Raw genomic sequence first — 18,462 nt, forward strand, 5'->3', positions numbered from 1 at the left:
TGGAGTTTTAGGGAGGCAAGTCTAGAATATGAGCAAGAAAGAAAATTGATCAGTTGGAGTTCATGTTCAATTACTTTCCCTTTGCCATTAGCCAAGACAATTGAGAGTGAACTATTATAAAAATGATTCCTTTCTATTTGCTTATAGAAGACAAAGAGAAACCTAATGAACTCTGTTATTCCTATCCCATTTCTCTTTTTATAGAATGGAATTTTAAATATTGATATTATTTATAATTTGCTGAGCATCTATTTTATAATTGAGCACTACGTACTAAATAAATTACAATACATAATTTGTTATAACTGAGCCTCTATTTGTAATTTATTGAGCACCCATGTACTATGTTCTGTGCTAAGGACTTTACAAAGCTTAGCAATTAAGCAATGCAAATCTAATTGTGTTATTTCCTAACTTAAAACCTTTTAAGTGATTCCTCATTCCTTTCACAATGAAGTCCAGCTTTTAGGCAAGAAATCTATTAAATCAGTTCTCATGTTAGAGATTACTTCTTCTAGGAAGGCATTACTGATTCTCCAAGTCTAAATTAGGTGATCCTCCTAAAAGCCACGCAGTATTTCAACTAAGTTGAAAGCCCCAAATTATAGAAATAAGTATTAACCACCCTGCACTAATTTCTTATTACTTACAAAAATTTCCTGTTTACTTTTCTGTCTCCTTCACTGTAGTAGAGATTTCTTGAGGACAGGCACCTAATATAGGTCTGGAACACCAGCATTGCTAAATAAATATTGAACGAATAGATTAATTTAAGGGAGAAATGATGTTAAAAAACGACAACCAAACCTCACCATATATTTGCCAGGCTGCTTTTGCTTTGCAAAACACACTAATATTTATCCTATCATTTAGCCCTCTCAACTGATTTGAATTATAGCCATTATCACCATTTTAGAGAAGAGAAAACTGAGTAACACACTTATTTCAAGGAACAGGCACGTAAGCAGGAGTCCTTGGACGTAAGCCCAGATATCCCAACAAATACAGAGGCACCTTTTTCATTACACTCTGTGGCCTTCATGAAGGGTTGGCTCCCTAAATAAAACTGAATAACAGGGATACAACAGGTGGAAGGGTATGACTGCAAGCGCTTGCTCTGCCACAGGACGGAAAGAAAAGATGTGTTTGTGCCACTCCCTCGTGACTTACACAGTTTGAGGTATATTTTCTGACTTTTTAATATAAACGATAAACAACCTAACATACTCCAGCCTTTTTCGAAAATCTTTACCTCAGCTCTTTAACTTTCACCTACCTATTTCCTTCCTTCCTTCCTTCCTCTCTTCCTCCCTTCCTTCCTTCCTGAGGCTCATAGAGGGCGCTCACAAAGCGCTACTCCACTCAAAAAACACACCTCACTGCAACTGAAAGGCGCAGCGCCACCACCTCAGACTTCCTTCTCTTTTCCACGGCAGGAGGCGGGGCCAATTTTTCTCATTCAAATAAAAAACCAGAAGATTTGCATGGGGAACGGCCAGTCCGTGAGCCCATTGGCTAAAAGCATGGTGGGCGTGACCAATATTACGACCACCGAGCCCCGCCTACGATAATTTGCATAACGGCCCCGGCGCGTGCAAGGGAGAAGCGGGTTTGTTTTTGAATCTGCGGAGGCGGCGGCGGCGGCGGCAGCGGCGGCGGCGGCGCGGCGACTGGAGCGCGCGAGACTGAGGCTGCAGCGGAGGGGACGGAGGCGCGGGACGGCTCTGTAGGAAGGAATTTGGTTCCCCCTCCCTCCTCTCCCACCTCGAAAGGTATATGTGAGTCCCAGGGTCTATTATAACCACATTTTGTTAAATTATTATTGTATTTCTTTAGAGTCGAGACCGCATTATGGCGGCTGCGGGAGCTGTGTTTGCGCCTGCGCGGTTGCGGAGCTGCGGGCGGGCGCTGCATGGGAGCACGTGATCTTGCGGGGTCGGGCTCTAGCTGCAGTTGTGCAGCTGGCGGGGCGGTGGCTGCGCAAGCGCAATATTCATTTTCAAGATAGAATGTTCTTGTTGGACGCCATTCGGGTTCTAGATTTAATTTTCCTCATTCTTGAGGGGTTTCGTTTTGTTACGCTCGAATTCCTATATTTTAAATGGAAAACATTTCTCTTATGTTGTATTCCCGTACCGACCTCAAACTCCTTTCTTGTATTTCTCCGATTCTCTGAGAAGCTGTGGACTTAATTTTGTGTAAAAATGATTCTCCCCTTGTGGTTCTCGATTTTTACTTCACTTTAAGGGTATTGCTGGATTCAAGTTTATATTTAGGGAGCGGAAGATCAGCACCTAGTGGTGTTCTCACGGGAAGTGCAATTATTTGAACTGCATATTTGCAAATACATTTTTAACCCTATCTTTACCAGTTCTGTTGGAATGTTTTCAAACTAGAAACAATTTGAGTTTTGGAAAAATGAAGGGGAGGGGGCATTGGAAGAATCTGTATAATGTCATTTAAAAAGAAATCTCAATCTCCTTGGGTATTTATTTTTTTTAATAAAAAACACCTCAGTCGGTGAAGTTTTAATTTAATCAGTGTGTGCCTCTGATCTTGCTTGCATTTGAGTTTTACATTTTTTCTGTTTCTGATCACTTGTCCATTACTGCTTCAGTTAGATTATTTTTGGTACCTTGACTTTTAAAATTAATCATTTCCTTACCATTTTGTTTGTAATGATATATAAAGTATAGTACTTAAACTTGGTAAATTTTTCTGATAAAGAATTCTACAAAGAACTCCCAACTACACTGAGGCCTTTATGAGGAAATTGTGAATCATTGATAAATCAGTTGATTAAAAAAAAACAAACTGCCATATATACATGTGTGTAAGATACAATTGTGTTAGATTTTAAAAAATTGTATGTTCCTGGTTTTAGTTTCTTAAAGTAGTTATAAGTATGTTACTGATTATTTTACTTTAAAATGGTAGTGTCACTATATTTAAATCTTATACAAACCCCTGGGAGAAGTTTTATACATTTGATATAATTCTACCATTGTGTAAATTATTTCTTACTGAGCTGAAAACTTGTAAATGGTTGTCATAAATTTCATCTGTGGTTTGTATATACAACAATTGTTTTCTTGGTTGGTTATGTAACTCTGAGTTTAAGTCAGTCACTTGTCAGATGAAGAAGTGGCTGTTGCTTTATAATCTTGGTTGGTTTAGGGACTTTATTGCCTACAAGAACGGTTAAGTATCAAATAGATGTAATTGAAGGGAGTACTTTTGGTTGGTGGAGTTTTAAAAAATGACATCACAAAGGAGATAGAATGAAGTGAAGGGAATAATTCTTTTTTTCTCAACAGAAAATATGTTGATATAATTTTTGAACCCCTGAAGTCTTCTACAGAGACATATATTTAGAGGGCAGTTGTGTAATCTTTTCCCTTTTATGCTTCCAGGGTAATTACCCAGCACACCGCCTCCACCCTCCAGACATTATTTCAGGTGTTGTAGAGTTGGAAATACATTGTATTTTCTGTATCTACGTCTATGTCTGTGTGTATGTGTTAGGTTAAGAAAAGAACTTTGATCATAGGGCATGGTTCATTCTGCACTTCCAAAAAAGTGAAATATTTTGGTTTATATATTTAAGCTTATGTTTTCATTTGCATATACAAATGATTGCCTCTTAGGTTAATGTGGAAGATCATAAGAGGCACTTGAAACACTGAAGAACATAATGTACTATGTAAATATGTATTGGTAGGACAGTTTTGCTGTTACATTTGTTAGAAAGGCAAATATAGTTCTATAAATTTAAAACTAAGATTAATGAATTGTCTGAACATCTACTGTTTGTTCATTGGTACTCTATCAATAACAAGCATGTTGTGGAATTTCAGTTAATATTAAGACTAGGTTACCAAATGAATACCAAGTTACTGGGAGTCATTTAAAATCTTTTTCACTATAGCACATTTGGAAAGTATTGAAAATTAATTAGAAATAAACACTTTTTTGGTGATTTTTGTGACATTTCCATTTATTGATTGATCAATTAGTTTATCATTTGGATCATAATTTCATTCCTGCCCTTTTAACTTAGTATTTTATTGTGGATATTTATCCATTTCATTATTCTTTTGAAATTTTTTTTAATGATTACATAATAGTTATTTTGTGAAAATATCCCAAATGATCAAATGTTCTTGAAATATATTTTTAAATGGCTATGTAATATTGGTGTCTTTAATAAGAATGTACTGTGACTTACTAAATCTTTCTTTCCATTTTGTTGCCCATTTCTCTATTATAAATAAAGCTGCAGTGAACATCCTTGTACATGAGTCATGATCTACATCTCATAATATTTTTTTGAAATTACTGTTACAAAGGACTTTTAAAGTAATTTACAAAACTGATAAAACCTTAGTTTTATTGAAAAGCATTTCCTATACCACCATCAATTTGGTGGTTAGCATTTTTTTCTGATAACTAGTGAAATTGAACTTTTAAATATTTAATATATATGCAACTTTCTCATTTTTTGTGACTTTGCTGTTTGAGGTTATTTTGTGTATCTTTTTCTGTGGTAAATGTTAATGTCTTCCTTATGTGTAAGTTATTTATGGATATTAGCCCTTTGCTTTTCATATTTTTTGAAGTTTTTTTTTTGTTTGTTTTTGTTTTTCGGTACGTGGGCCTCTCACTGTTGTGGCCTCTCCCGTTGCGGAGCACAGGCTCCAGACGCTCAGGTTCAATGGCCATGGCTCACGGGCCCAGCTGCTCTGTGGCATGTGGGATCTTCCCGGACCGGGGCACAAACTCGTGTCCCCTGCATCTGCAGGCGGACTCTCAACCACTGTGCCACCAGGGAAGCCCTGAAGTTTTTTTTTAGTTAAGATTTTTTTTTTTAATTGCTATGGTTTTACATATTTAGAATTGTTACATTTTTATGAAGTCAAATGCACTGCTTTTTCATGTGTTATTTCTTCCAGGACTTCTCTGCATAAAAAATATTGTAAGATGAACTAAATGTTCGTCTGTTCTGTTTATTTTTTCTAGATGTTTTAATTATCTTAAAAAATACCTTTTGGCCTATATGGAGTTTATTTTGACATTGCGTAAAGATGGGTTGCTAGTTTCCATCTTTTCCTAATTTTCTTAGAATTTTATGTTGATGATACATTTCTTCTTTTGATCATAACTTACTAAGTTTGAGCTATCAATTCTGCTTCATTTACTAGGGATATTTAACTTGAGGTCCATTGACCTTTGGGGGTTCTAGAGATACTTAAAAAACTTCCGTGGATTCCATGATATACGCAATTTTGTGTGAGTGTACATATGTGCTTTTTTTTTCCTGGGGAAAGAGTTACAGTTTTATCAGCTTCTCACAAGAATATGTAATGTAAAATCTAAAAGCAGGTTAACAACCCTGGAACTGGGCCTTGTTTATATAGCAGTACTGCATTGTCTTATTTGCTGTAGTGCTATAGACTATATAAATATATGAAGGGGCAGTAGATATCATTCCTTTTCACAATTTTCTAAGCTAATTTTCCCTCCTTTTGTACATACATTTGGCAAAGTTTAAAAACCAACTATTTGAAGTTTTGTTTAGAATTGCATAAAACCTAAATTAGGGTATGTTTACATCTTTATACTGTTTTTTTTTTTAATTCACGAATATGATGCATTTTCTGTAGATCCCACAAAAATGTATTGTTTTTAGGAACTCTGAGAAAAATTGTGGTACTGTTACTTTCTATTAAGGTGTTATCTTACTGGTTTCCTATAATGGTATAATGTTAATAGGGATGACATGATAGAGGATATAGGACAACATTTCCAGTTTTAATCTGCTTTAGAATATAGCATCATGAAAATAGTGCAAGTATGAAGTTAGAAATGAGAAAAATAGGTTACCAAGATAGTGTTCTGCAGTATTTGAAAACAGAATTTTTCTTGTGTATTTAACGTAGACCTTTTTTTTTTTTTCCAAATTTATTTATTTAATTTATTTTTGGCTGTGTTGGGTCTTCGTTGCTGTGTGTGGGCTTTCTCTAGTTGCGGCGATTGGGGGCTACTCTTCATTGTGGTGCACACGCTTCTCATTGTGGTGGCTTCTCTTTTTGCGGAGCATGGGCTCGGCGCATGGGCTTCAGTAGCTGTAGCATGCAGGCTCAGTAGTTGTGGCTCGCTGGCTCTAGAGTGCAGGCTCAGTAGTTGTGGTGCGTGGGCTTAGTTGCTTCGTGGAATGTGGGATCTTCCTGGACCAGGGCTCGAACCCGTGTCCCTTGCATTGGCAGGTGGATTCTTTTTTTTTAACATCTTGATTGGAGTATAATTGCTTTACAATGTTGTGTTGGTTTTTGCTTTATAACAAATTGAATCAGCTACACATATACATATATCCCCATATCTCCTCCCTCTTGCGTCTCCCTCCCACCCTCCCTATCCCACCCCTCTAGGTGGTCACAAAGCACTGAGTTGATCTCTGTGTGCTATGTGGCTGCTTCCCACTAGCTATCTATTTTACATTTGGTAGTATACATAAGTCCATGCCACTCTCTCACTTTGTCCCAGCTTACCCTTCCCCCTCCCCATGTCCTCAAGTCCATTCTCTATGTCTGTGTCTTTATTCCTGTCCTGCCCCTAGGTTCTTCAGAACCATTTTTTTTTGGACTCCATATATATGTGTTAGCATATGGTATTTGCTTTTCTCTTTCTGACTTACTTCACTCTGTATGACAGTCTCTGGGTCCATCCACCTCACTACAGATAACTCAACTGCATTTATTTTGATGGCTGAGTAATATTCCATTGTATATCTGTGCCACATTTTCTTTATCCATGCATCTGTTGATGGACACTTAGGTTGATTCTATGTCCTGACAATTGTAAATAGAGCTGCTGAACATTGTGGTACGACTCTTTTTGAATTATGGTTTTCTCAGGGTATATGCCCAGTAGTGGGATTGCTGGGTCGTATGGTAGTTCTATTTTTAGTTTTTTAAGGAACCTCCATACTGTTCTCCATAGTGGCTGTATCAATTTACATTCCCACCAACAGTGCAAGAGGGTTCCCTTTTCTCCACACCCTCTCCAGTGTTTATTGTTTGTAGATTTTTTTTTTTTTTTTTGCGGTACGCGGGCGTCTCACTGTTGTGACCTCTCCCATTGCGGAGCACAGGCTCCGTACGTGCAGGCTCAGCGGACATGGCTCACGGGCCCAGACACTCCGCAGCATGTGGGATCTTCCCGGACCAGGGCACGAACCCGTGTCCCCTGCATCGGCAGGCGGACTCTCAACCACTGCGCCACCAGGGAAGCCCTGTTTGTAGATTTTTTGATGATGGCCATTCTGACTGGTGTGAGGTGATACCTCATTGTAGGTTTGATTTGCATTTCTCTAATGATTAGTGATGTTGAGCATTCTTTCATGTGTTTGTTGGAAATCTGTATATCTTCTTTGGAGAAATGTGTATTTAGGTCTTCTGGCAGGTGGATTCTTAACCACTGTGCCACTAGGGAAGCCTGACCTTTTTTTTTTTTAAACAGAGAAAATTTGAAAAGTTATCTGATTCATTTTTTGGCCAGTGTGGAGCCTAATAAATAATATATAATTAAGGTAAAAAATTTTCATTTTAGTCTGTTTTGGTAACATTAAATATTCCTCTCATAAGGATGTTTCCCTAAGTATTAGTATACATTCATTCTCTATTAAATCTATTCTTTGTGCTGATTGCAGTGAAAAGTATAATCTTGATTGATAGTGTATTTTAGTTGTAATCCTACTTTTTAAAAATTATTTTTATATTAGGTACAGGAAAGAATGTCAGATTATTGTAAAAATATTTTTGTTGAATATAGTTAAACTTGAAAAATTGGTGGTTGTATGTAAAGAAGAAATCAAGGAAGTTAAAGATAGAAATCAAATGGTAAAATATTATTGGCTTTATAAAAATAACTCTAGGAAATAGGTAGAAATTGTGTTAAGATATTATTGGCTTTTCTTCAGCATTTTTTTCTAATGAAAAAATTTTGTCTTTGGATATTTTTCAAGCAAATCCACTTATAGCAGTTTGCATATTTTTATTTTTTTGTGTATGACCTTTGCCCTTACCTGAGAACTTTTCATAGTTCTGATGTATTGTGGTATCTGTGTTTTCAGACGATAATAGTTAATTAGGGACAGGAGAAGTGCTACTAGAAAAATGCATATGGATAGGGGCAAGAAGAGATGGCTGGCATCTTGATAGAGAAGAGCTGTCAGATTCCAAGTGTTAGAACAAGAATTAAAAAACTTAGTTTTGAGGTTACTTAATTTGGGAATTGTTATTCTTAAAGACACATTATTTATAGCATGTTCATTATGGTAATAGATGATCTTATTATGATTCTGAATTATAGGAATATTTAATTATGCTAAAGTTGTTCAAGAAGACAAAGAGATGTATGATTTGGTTTAGAAAGATTTCTATTATACTTTTTGTTTTTAAGTTTTGAGGTATATGGAAAATTCATACATTATCATACCAAGTTTTTCAAAGGAGTCACATGTAGAAAGAAGTTTGAGAGTAAAGTTCTTGCTTTTGAGTTCCTAACAGCTGTATGGCATTATAAATAAAAATAAGGTGATATTTTAACAGTAGATTATAAAAAATATCAAGTAGCTCTGGGGAGCATTGTCCTTGTTAGTTTCCTAGAGTATCTAGAAACTACCTATCCATTAGTGGAGCTTCTTTTTTTAAAATCCTTGCCCATTTGATCTTGTTATGTTCTTTAGAGAGTCCAAGACTAAAAATTACTTCTCAGAGTTCTTAGATTGTCATGCAATCTGCAGAGGAAATCAGTGTTTTTTTTCTGTTATTTTACTTTTTTCAAAACAGAGAAGTGAATTCCACAAAATTAAACCGTTTATATATGCTTCAGGTTGTACGGTGGAATCCATCTTGTATCGGAGACACTATGATTGCTGGGCAGCATTTCCAGTTTTTTAAGTGCTGCAAAGTGAGAAAACCAGGGCGCTAGTGTTTATTTATACAATGTGAACGTTTTCAGTTTTGAATTTTGATCTTTGGGTTTTTGAGTCTTTAAGAGAATGACCCAGGCATCTCCTTGGTCACCTTCCAAAAAATGTGGCAGGCCTAAGGGTACAGTTGATATTATCTTCCTGAGAGTCTTTATAATTGGGCCTATGTAAACATGAATGTCTGGGAAATGAAGATGACCTTTACCATCAGAAATATTAACTTTACCATCAGAAATATTCACTTATTCATGTCTGCAATTTTTCATTGTTTAGAATATTATTAAGAATTTTGTGTTATTTTTTGTTATACAAAAAACAATTATCAGTTATAGTTCTAGTAACTAGGAATAACTAGATATATTCCCTTTAGTTTGGGAGAGAGACCCCTTTTTATGATGATGATGTGAGGTAGTAGTGTTATTATGTCAAACCGTATACTCCTTTCTCCCTTTCTTTGTTGTTAGTGTAGCCCTGTGTTACTTTGGGAACTGTTGTCTTGGTAGGTACCCAGGAATTATGTGTATGGCACTTTTACATTCTAATAAGGAACTTGAATTTTATGTTGGAATAGTGGTTCTGAGAACTGACAGGGCTGTAAAAGGATCTCTCCTTGAGCCAGTAATTGTCCAAGATGATGTCTTCCATTTTGTGGAAAGGTAAACTTAGAAGGTAGGAAGAGTTTCTGCTGTTTTGAGGACCAGGAGCAAAAGAAAAAGAGATTTTGGTGAATCAATAACGAACGACTTGACTGCTTCAGCTCATTTTCAACTAAGACTTGCCAGCTTAGGAGCGTACCTGCCCTGTTACCATTATTAGATTAAATGTCTCAAGAGAAGGAAGAAATGGGGAAGAGTATGGAAAAGAGACTGTTTTTGAACTTCTTTTATTTCCTTTTAGGTAGTCAATGTCAGGAGCTGATTGGATTACAGTAAAGGCTAAACTGCTCTGAGACACTCTGTCACTGTTAAGGATGATGTTTATTTCTCTTGTGTAATAATACAGAGAAAAACTCTTCAGGTTTGTAAGTGGCTTTGGCTTAATGTATGGTTTCCATATGTTGAACATGGTTTCTGGGTTGAACATGGCTGCTTTCACCAGCCAGGGGCAAGGGAGAAAGAACAATGGGAGTGCACGCTCATTGTTTTGAGAGCCTCATCTGGAAGTAGTACTATCATTTAGATTCATGTGTTATGGGTGAGAATTTAATCATTGGAACATACTTAGCTGGGAAATGTAGTATCTGGCTGGACAACCATGTGTTCAGCTAAAATTAGAAAATTTTATAAAAGAAGGAGAGAAATGGGTATTAGAGAACAGTTAGCCTTTTCTGCTACTAAAGGCAGCTGGAGAAGTGGTCTCTAATTAATTCATAATTTGATATTGAAAACTGGTTTTCTGTTTTAAGAATTAGATCCAGTTGTAACTATATATCTTCCTTTGAAATGGAATTTTGAGAGCTTTGTAATCATGATTCCTGACAGATTGTAGTTACTATAAATATTTACCTTATTAGGCAGAGTTTTTCCTCTTTCTGCTTGCTTTTGAAAACATTAAATCATGATTAGTTTTGCAAGAATTCAGTGTACTATCTTTGAATCTTGCCAGTTAACTTACTTTAAAAGGATGAAGGACTGTAGGTAAACTCTGACAATTGTTTTAACTGCTTCTTTTAATTTCAAAGTTGAGTTTATGATTTCTCAAGATGGAAAATGTGATTTTTGAGGGCCTTGTAATATACACAGGTAAAAAATAACTGTGGTCATAAATTCTTTGCTTACAAGTAAAACTTATCTGATAAGTAAGTAATAAGTAACTAATTAAAAACAGCTCTTTGTAGATGATAAGTGTAACACAATAGATATCTGTGTAAGGCACAGAAAGTGGGACTCTGTTGGGGGGAGGTCAAGGAAACCTTAGAAGAGTTGTATTTAAAAAAATTTTTTAAAAAAATATTTATTTATTTATTTGGCTGCACCGGGTCTCTGTTGCGGCACGTGGGATCTTCAGCTGCGGCATGTGGGATCTAGTTCCCTGACCAGGGATCAAACCTGGACCCCCGGTATTGGGAGCTTAGGGTCTTACCACTGGACCACCAGGAAAATCCCAGAAGAGTTGTATTTTAAAAGAAGAATTACAAGGATATTCTTAGTAAAGGGAATAAAGAGGGTATTCAAAATCTCAGAGGTGGGAAAGAAAGTATTATGTTTAGGAGAATATATTCTGATATAAATCCTTGATTTTTGTAAATAAAAAATCATTGATGCCATGGTGCCTACATAATGTACCTAATAAAGGATATTGTTATCCTCAGCTGGAAGTTCTCTAATTTCTCTTTTTACTTTGTATCTCTTTTAAAGGCATTTATTCCTTTCAACTTTTATGTTTATAGTTATTTGTGTAGTACTTTATAAGCTTCCTGCAGTTAGGAATTTTATCTTACTGATGTATCTGGCAAATGTCGCATTTTAAGGACAAACCCTTTCTAATTAGGTATAATAAGACTGCTAATAAAAGTATAAAATTGCATTCCACAATACCTACCTTAATATTCAATAAATATTTGCTTATTGAAAGAATAGAACCCCTTTGTTTTAGGTACAAAAAAAAAAAAGGTAAGATGTTCTAGCTCCTTTCATTTAATGCATGATAATCTACATGTCAGAACTTTTAGTTGTTGTTGTTTTTAAATAATTAACCATGAAGTTTACTTAAGCAAGCATCCACTGGGTAAATTGTCAAAAGATTTGACAGACACTTTGCATCTGGAAAATTATAAATAGTAAAATAACTTGGAAAAAATTCTTCAATCCCATTCATTAAGAAATAGAAAAAATTTAAAAAACACCATTGCTTACCTATTAATAAGAAGTTTCTAAAATATAATTCTGAAGGACATATGTATGAAATTAATAAGGGTTTGATGAAAAGATGGAATGACATAATTATTTTGAGTTGTGTAATTCTCTTCTCCATCAAACATATTTTAAGTGATATAATAGTTGGCAGATTAAAAATATGCAAGCAAATTGACAGAAGAAAAAGAAAGAACAAAAGAAAAGACAAAGAATTTTCCTAAAACCAGTTAGTAATATCATGAAGTGGAAAGTATAGTAATTTTGTATTGGAACCTGGCCAATTTGTGTTTCCCAGCAGTATTTCTTACATATAAAATGGTGATACCACCTACCTGGTAGGCTTATTTTGAGAGATTAAATGAGATTAATTATATAAAATGTTAGCATTTGTTCCTGACACACTTTTAATCTCTGGCTTCAACCAATTGATGAATCTATTAGTAAGACATGAATATTTACTAAGAGGCAGCTACGTGAAGCTTTAGGGAGCCCTGCAGTACAAGGAGATATATGGAAAATGACAGTATTCTTCCTTACTGGAGTTAGAACTTATATACATTTAAAAAGCAACTTAGAAAAGTAGGTTTAATCATGCCCCTTACTAGTAGGAAAAATATGAATTTAGAAATGTAGTTTATTTGCAAAGGTTTGTGAGAGAGTCCAGCTTTAGGACTCATTCATTAAATTAAAACAAAAACAAAACCAAAAAACACTACCAGAGTACTTAAGAATAAAAACCCCTCAAAGATTACTAAATCTCTGAGTCTCATCATGGTGAAAAAGCAGCCATTTTCTCACATTAATTATTTATCTTCAAGGTTTGTCATAATTCTTCAGACTGTCATTATTGCCAAAGTTAGAGATGAAGTCATTTATTTTGGGAGCTAGATCCACATAGAATTATCCTGTTTTCTTTTTGTAATTTTAGGGTGCAGGGTGATCCCTCACCCCTTATTTACCCTTCAGCTATGGAACTTGCTGGGCATGCTCACTTAAAATTGAGGCAAAACAAAGTGTCAGTTTTCTTCCATAACCCTTCCCGTGGCCAAGTTTCTGCCCCTTAAGGTACAGATTTGATCATATAAGTTTGTTTAATAATTTTCTGATTCTTTATTTCGATGTTTTGTTTGACTCGTTTATTGAACTAATGACGTATTGTTAAGTATAGAAAGGCTTCTCTTTGTCTGCTTAACAAAACTATGTCCATTTGATATAAGAGTTAAGTTCTGTCTAGTTTTATAAAGCATAATAATTTACTTATTTATTTGCTTGGTTACAAGATTAGGAACCAAGAGCCATTTAATTTATCTCAATGAGATTTTGCCTGCATTACTTAGAACTGTATGGTATCATGGTTCTCTAAGAGTCCCACATTTGTCAGTGTTCCTTGTCTGTCAGGAAGTGATATTCTTTATTCCTCTTAAAGCTGGGAATCCATAAGTTATGAAAGAGATACTGTATTGATTTCCTGTGAAGACCTAGAAGGCATCATTTCTACATTTGAGATGCAGTCCTTTTTCCCTGTCATAGCTAATTAAGAGAGATTTGTTTTTAAACGTTGCATTTTTCTGTGGTCATGGTTACAAATTTGATTTATCCATTTTATTCTGAAAGGAAGGAAAACAGATTCTCATTGAAACTATGTAAGTGGGTTCATAAAAAGTAGAGAGACTCAGTTATGATACTTTATACAAGATTTAATCATTCTTCTAAGTAGTTTTTAAACAAGGCCAATCAATATATTCAGTATTTTTTTATAGAATTGTTCTTAAAATATTCTCATAGATTATTAACTTAAAACCTGTAGTAAGGTCTTTCATAGGATATTCTGCCCCCCCCCCCCCGGAATTCTGAGGGTGTTGGATCAAGATACTATTTAAATTACTATTTATACAAAATATATCTTAAATTGAGGGTTAAAGGTAGATTAAGAAGAAAGTATTTTTCTTATATGACCATTAAAAGAAAATGTTAACCACAATTAAATCATTTCATTTAGTCCTAAATAATTCTTATCCTCCTGATCTAGAGTTAAGTAATCTACTTACACAAAGTTGTCTGCCCTGAACTATAACAGAATTATGGAAATCATGACTCATTCTCTTGATACAGTTATGACAGAGGTCCATCCATGAAGGTAATTTTATACCAGGATGCCTGTATCCATGAATCTCATCCATGTAATAGTAATAGTTGAGATGATTTGGTACAATCCTTTACTAAGGATTTTTTAATGTTTATTTAGAAGACACTTTTTTTCCCCCTCAGGTACAGTGGCAGCAAGGATCGTGACTCATTTTTGTTTCTTGATTTTCATTTTTCCAGGCTAGCCTACTTGCTTTCTATATCTGGTATACCGCTTTCATCCTTAGAATTTTATTCACCATTGTGGGGATTTCTCTCACCCCTCTTCTGTGTAGGACCTTTGTTTTCCATGTGCTATGTCTTTTTATTGACTTATTCTGTCATTAGGGGGAGTGGACCACATTCTCTAGTAGCTTTTTGAGAAAGAATATATAGGAGATATGTTCTTTGAGACTTATGTGTGTCTGAAAATTGTCATTTTATATTTTTAATGCTTGATTGATAGTTTGGCTAGGTATACAAAGCTAGGTTGGAAATCATTTTTCTTTAGAATTTTAAAGGCACTGCTCCATTAGCTTTTTGCTTCTGTTACTACTGAGAAATCTGAAGCCGTGCTTATTTTTGATTTTTTCCCTCAATGGAAGCATGTAGAATCTGTTATTAGTTTCCAGGTGTTCTGAAATTTCACTTTAATTCCTTCATATGGATCTATTTATTATTGTTTGCTGGAATTCATCAGGCCCTTTCAATTTAGCAGCTGTTGCCTTTCAGTCCTGGAATTTTTCTTAAATGATTTCATTGGTGATATTTTCTGCCATTCTATCATTCCAATGTGAATTTTTGGATGGATACTCAAATTTTCTTCTCTCTCTTGTTGACAGCTTTGTCGTTTTGCTCAGGTAGATTTTTTTTTTTTTTTTTTGCGGTATGCGGGCCTCTCACTGTTGTGGCCTCTCCCGTTGCGGAGCACAGGTTCCGGATGTGCAGGCTCAGTGGCCATGGCTCACGGGCCTAGCCACTCTGCGCCATGTGGGATCTTCCTGGACCGGGGCATGAACCCGTGTCCCCTGCATCGGCAGGCAGACTCTCAACCACTGTGCCACCAGGGAAGCCCTCAGGTAGATTTCTTATCATCAGGTCCTTTTATTGAGTTTTTCATTTTTTTCTATCATATTCCTAATTTCTGTTTTGTAATCCTTGCCTGTAGTATTCTATTCTTGACAAATGAATGCAGCATCTTTTGATATATATAGATATTAATTTATTTTTGAAGTTTTCTCCCTGTGTAGTCTGTTGCTTTGTGTTTTTTTTTTATTTCTGTCTTCCATCTTAGACTCTTAGACTTTTCTTAGTTGCCTTTCTCTTCCTTGCCTGACTGTATATAATATGTTGTGGAAGAGTAAAAAGTTGATTAGCATATCTAAATTTGTCAGTTTTGGACTTCATTATAGAGGCTGATCTGGGTGGGCTGTTTTTGGAGAGCTCCCAAGACCTTAAGGCCTTGTGTCTTGTGCTTGTTAACTACCCTCAGAGAGTAGTCTTACATTTTCATACATAGTAAGGATCGGATTGCTAGCATTCTGGGAGATTAATGGAGGAAGAGGATTGGATTCTCTTCAGTGAGCACTCAGTCCGTCTTTTTGGTATGCTACTCTCATTTTTAACTGTGGATATTGTTTTCAGACCTCTGCTAGGATTTGGGAGAGCAGGCATTCAGTGGAATGTGATGAGGGACATCTAGGGTATCTTACTGCTTCACAAACAGCTTTCACTGGTATTCTCTTTTTTAGTCATACAATCCTACTATTTGCTCCCTTCACCCCAATTTCCAAAGTGCTTAGTTCTTCTAGTTTCTATGTCTTTTGAAGTTTCTGCCATGTAAATCAAACTGGTTCTTAATTTATCCCCAATGCAGCTTAGAATATAGTGTTTTGGGAACTGCTGACTTAGTTACCAGTGGTTCTGCTTATTTTCCAGCTCCGCAAATCATGTAGCTATTGTCCCTTTTACTTTTCTCTTTGTTCTTGAGGATTTATGCCTTCAAAAAATACCTCCACTGTAGTTTTAGTGGGATTTGAGGGAGTGAAGTTAGGTGTTTTCAGTTTATCATCTTAGTAACCTTCTAATGTTCCTTTTCTCTTTATATATATATATATATATATATATATATATATATATATATATATATATAATGTTGATAGTAACTTGTGTAATTAAAGTGTATTAACTAAATTAATGAAAAGTGTATTTACTTTCTACTTAATACGCTGAAACCATTTTTTTAGGTTCCTAGGTTCCATGGAATTTTCAATATTCTGCATGTGCAAAGTTTTTTTTTCTCTTTTTTAAAAAAAATAAATTTATTTATTTATTTTTCGTTGCATTGGGTCTTCGTTGCTGAGTGCAGGCTTTCTCAAGTTGCTCCAAGTGGGGGCTACTCTTTGTTGTGTGCGGGCTTCTCACTGTGGTGGTTTCTCTCCTTGCGGAGCGCGGGCTCTAGGGCACGTGGACTTCAGCAGTTGTGGCTCGTGGGCTCTAGAGCACAGGCTCAGTAGTTGTGGTGCCTGGCCTTAGTTGCTCTGTGGCATGTGGGATCTTCCCAGACCAGGACTCGAACCCATGTTCCCTGCACTGACAGGCGGATTCTTAACCACTGCGCCACCAGGGAAGCCCCAGAGTTTTCTAATAGTGTGATATATGATATATAAAAAGTGTAGTAGTTGACTAAACTTAATTCTCCTATAGTTCTTTTTCATTACTACTTGTGTGACCCCTGGCAAATGATTACATTCTCTGGTCGTGAAAAATTTGAGATTATAGCACTATTATTTTACATGGTCATTGTAAGAGTGAAATGAAAAAATTATATGAAAAGGGCTAGTTTTATTTAGGAAGAGGTAAAACATTGAGTAATCATGGAGATGTTTACCTTACATTAGAAATGCCTTCCAAATGTGTTTTGCTTTCACAAATGATTGGCAATGGTTTTCTGACTAACCCTTCCAAAACCAAATTTCTTTTAACCTATGACATTATATAATCAAGCTGTACTCTTTCTTAGTAATGTTAAAAACTTTTTAAAGTAAATAATATATTTCTATAATTTTTATAGACATTTTTCAGACTTTATTCTAACACATATTAGCTCCTATGTAGTGCCTCTAAAAACACTTTAAAAACTGAAAAATGCCCTGCAAAAGGTATTTTTTTCCACCTTGGGTTTTGAAGTACAGAGCTGTTTAGGTCAAGACTAAAAACTTAGCTGACTTCTTCTTCTTGCTAGAAAGTAAGAGTTGAGATCCTAAAAATGAAGGTTCCTAAGGATGTAGAATTTTCGGAGATTTTTGTGGTAGAAATGCAAACACAGGGAATTACTTTCAACTCACCATCTATTGAGCAAATACTATTTCACACTATGAAAGTGAGTGGAAAGTGAATTAAGTTGTTTCTGTCCTTTAAGAACTCATATATAAAGATATAAATAGTGAAATATGCTAAGTATAATGATGGTGTATACGAAAGACCTTGAGAGAGCAATTACACCTGGTTTGTGGGTTGGGCATAGTAAGGGGAAAGGAGAGCAAGGAAGAGATTGTCAGTGATAAGATAATTTAGGTTGAATCATGAGTAGGGTTTATTGGGTGAACCGGGATAGTCTCTTTGGGATAAAGAGTGAATGAAACATTGGCAGTGACACCACTTACCTGACTAACAGCCTAACCGTTATTCTTTCCTAAGTTGTTTCCGTGATGCACAGAAACAGAACCAGTGTGGGAAGGGACAGACAAAGCTCCAGTAGGCTTGGGCTGAGTGTAGTCTAGGATGTATTTTAGCTATTAGCACTTTCGTGAAGTTATTTAATTTTTGAGCATGTTTCCTCGATCACGAATTGGAGATAAAACCTATCTTGTAGGGTTAATGTGAGAATTAGTTTAAACAATGTATATAAAAACTTATATGAAGGCTTGATTTATATTAATGGACTTCCCTACTCCTTTGTCTTCTAAAGCCCCTTGCATGAAATAGGCAATCATTATATTGATTTGACTTACATGCCTTGGGATAATAGAGAGGATATAGTAAATTAGTAGTAAAATGATTGTAGTGGCTGGAGGAGGATTGGTATAAGGAGGGAACTTAGATTATGTCTCTTATTTTGAAGTCTAAATTGGGTGAAAAGGTAGATCTTATAGCCAAGAGCCAGCATCTTAGCTTGCCCGGGAAAGCTTAGACTGAGAAGAAGGTATTTAGTATTTACATTGGAAGGTGTCTGGCGAGACGGGGGAGGCTGAGGGAGGTGTGGGGAGCACCGCACGTTTGAAGGTATATTACATAATTTAAACCTTTGTGGAACAGGCTTCCGAAAGAATCTGCTTTTTGAATATCAGCTGCTCTTCATCAGGCAGCTCTAAATGTTTTGGTTGGTTGTCTCTCCGTTAACCTTAGCCACATTCTAGTGCTCCAGTAATGTCTATCCTGTTCGAATCTTTCCCAGTTTACCTCTTGCTTTTAACAAATAGATTTGAGCCA

General features: G+C 35.7%; 1 protein-coding gene across 1 annotated transcript in view; it reads left to right on the top strand.

Moving 5' to 3' along the window:
• Nucleotides 1–1,659: 1,659 nt before the first annotated feature.
• The window catches only part of ATF7IP (activating transcription factor 7 interacting protein), a 127,475-nt gene continuing 110,672 nt past the window's right edge, over nt 1,660–18,462 (top strand). The window contains exon 1 of the mRNA XM_082666603.1: nt 1,660–1,772. The gene's annotated coding sequence lies outside the window, so the exon portion shown is untranslated. The remainder of the gene's footprint in view (nt 1,773–18,462) is intronic.

Source organism: Grampus griseus, assembly GCF_964374135.1.
Source record: "Grampus griseus genome assembly, chromosome: 11".
Taxonomy (NCBI): domain Eukaryota; kingdom Metazoa; phylum Chordata; class Mammalia; order Artiodactyla; family Delphinidae; genus Grampus; species Grampus griseus.